Genomic DNA, 2,788 nt, shown 5'->3' with positions numbered 1-2,788 from the left:
AGTAATACAGAAAGTGAAACATTAGTTCATGTGTTACAGTTCTAACACTGAGTTATCAATTCACCTGCTAGTAATACAGAAAGTGAAACATTAGTTCATGTGTTACAGTTCTTACACTAAGTTACCAATTCACCTATTAGTAATACAAAAAGTGAAACATTAGTTCATGTGTTACAGTTCTAACACTGAGTTATCAATTCACCTGCTAGTAATACAGAAAGTGTAACATTAGTTCATGTGTTACAGTTCTAACACTAGGACAGAATTCTAAACAAGAACCGTCTTGTAGCTTTTAAGTTTGGTGTTCGAGACGTTTATAGTATATTATGATATGATTGGTCTATTTCGCTTGTATTCAACATCTTATAAAAGACTAGTCTAAACTGCCCCTTCCTACATACTTCGTGGTTATCACGCAAACTCCACAAAATGTATTTGAACGTTTTCCGTAAAGATCGATAAACAGTGTCTCGGCGGCAAAGACTTGGAGGGAGGGAGAGCAGAACCGGCACAGACCAGTTATACCGAAGTTTAATTCTGGTACTCGATTTTCCTGACGTATTTTCTAACACGTGCGATTGGCTATACGACTGCTAATGACCGTATTCTTCCACGTAAACAAAATAGTGCGTGTGTCACTATTGGTGGACAGTGAACTGATTTGAGATCATCAACACGATACCGTTTATAAGAACTTTCTGCCTTACAGCCGTTCTGGTTTACAAACACAATGTATCAATAGTCGGTTTGGCGGAGGAATACAACGCCATCGGATTGTGGTATTTAAACCACCTTCACGAAGTGATGTCAGCTTGGAACAAATACTGCTATAGGAAGGTGAGAACAAGATATGTCATATCGGCCAGAGTAAAAGAGTGGTAAGTGTTCCCCTTTTTTTCACACACGAATATAAAGAACAAAGTAGTTAATTTTAACTAAGTAAACCTGAAAGGATTCCTTGCTAGCACTGTTACATGTGGTTACAACCAATAACAACACTATCCTCTGAATCTCGGATGTCTTTTTTTTTTATTCGTCTTTCATGAACGTTTTAAAGATAATACACCAATTGTAGGACCAAACGTTACCTTATACTGTTATGATACTTACTTGGTTAATACCTTCTAATATACCGTGATAATACTTACTTGGTTAGTACCTTCTAACATACAGTGATAATACTTACTTGGTTAGTACCTTCTAATATACAGTGATAATATTCACTTGGTTAGTACCTTCTAATATACCGTGATAATACTTACTTGGTTAGTACCTTCTAACATACCGTGATGATACTTACTTGGTTAGTACCTTCTAATATACCGTGATAATACTTACTTGGTTAGTACCTTCTAACATACAGTGATGATACTTACTTGGTTAGTACCTTCTAACATACAGTGATAATATTCACTTGGTTAGTACCTTCTAACATACTGTGATGATACTTACTTGGTTAGTACCTTCTAACATACCGTGATAATACTTACTTGGTTAGTACCTTCTAACATACAGTGATAATATTCACTTGGTTAGTACCTTCTAACATACCGTGATGATACTTACTTGGTTAGTACCTTCTAACATACAGTGATAATATTCACTTGGTTAGTACCTTCTAACATACCGTGATGATACTTACTTGGTTAGTACCTTCTAATATACCGTGATAATACTTACTTGGTTAGTACCTTCTAACATACAGTGATAATATTCGCTTTGAAAACAGGACATCCTTAATTCTCAGTTGGAAGAAATCAAACCAACCATTTTCAAACGTTGTAACTTCGAGAAAAACATCTATTACGTATATATACAGGATCGTGTAGTTATGATATCCGAGTGTATCTTCTCGTGAATGTTACACATCACAACAATTATATTCTGTAGTCTTGGGGGGGGGGGCAATTTTTGTATATTATAAAGTCATACTCATTCTTTGAATGGGGAGTTAACGACTGTTACAAATTGGGAGTTTATTCCCCCGAATATGTTAGTTCGGAGTGACCCCCTGACAGATAATCCTTGCATTTTTTTCTTTTTTACTAAATTCGCTGTGTGTAATAACACTTTTAGAACCAAAGCTTTGTGGGTACTTGATACTTTCCCGCTAGATGTCAGTGTATCGAGATACAATTTATATTATTTGAATGGTTGTTGCCGAAATGTGTTCCTTTTGAAAGAGACCATTCTGTACTGTGTAAATATGTCAGGCTAAGAATGGAATCTTGTTTGAACGCTCAGTGATTGTTGTTTCCTTGCTATACACTTCCCACTAACGTAAAATGTAGTCTTTATCGTATTAAAATGTAAGCAACACTACTTTTACAAGCTTTTTCTTTTCTCACCGACCTGTGTCTAAAAGACCAAGAAACAACTCGTTTTGGGGTCGTTTGGTTATTACAGAAAAAGGCCTAGAGGTTTGATTTCGGGACTCTCCCGGCAGTTTTGTGTTGTTTTTTTGCCACATATTTAGTGGTTATTACAGAAAAAGGCCTAGAGGTTTGATTTCGGGACTCTCCCGGCAGTTTTGTGTTGTTTTTTTGCCACATATTTAGTGGTTATTACAGAAAAAGGCCTAGAGGTTTGATTTCGGGACTCTCCCGGTAGTTTTGTGTTGTTGTTTTTTTGCCACATATTTAGTGGTTATTACAGAAAAAGGCCTAGAGGTTTGATTTCGGGACTGTCTCGGTAGTTTTGTGTTGTTGTTTTTTTGCCACATATTTAGTGGTTATTACAGAAAAAGGCCTAGAGGTTTGATTTCGGGACTGTCTCGGTAGTTTTGTGT

At 36.3% G+C, this 2,788-nt stretch overlaps 1 protein-coding gene across 1 annotated transcript in view; it reads left to right on the top strand.

The window, feature by feature from the left end:
- Positions 1–573: 573 nt before the first annotated feature.
- Positions 574–2,788, top strand: part of LOC111083882 — a 7,671-nt gene continuing 5,456 nt past the window's right edge. Inside the window, exon 1 of the mRNA XM_022380600.1 lies at positions 574–878. The gene's annotated coding sequence lies outside the window, so the exon portion shown is untranslated. The remainder of the gene's footprint in view (positions 879–2,788) is intronic.

This window comes from Limulus polyphemus, unplaced genomic scaffold (assembly GCF_000517525.1).
Source record: "Limulus polyphemus unplaced genomic scaffold, Limulus_polyphemus-2.1.2 Scaffold11841, whole genome shotgun sequence".
Taxonomy (NCBI): domain Eukaryota; kingdom Metazoa; phylum Arthropoda; class Merostomata; order Xiphosura; family Limulidae; genus Limulus; species Limulus polyphemus.
The sequence above is the reverse complement of the archived record's forward strand: the minus strand, read 5'-3'. Positions and strand labels throughout refer to the sequence as shown.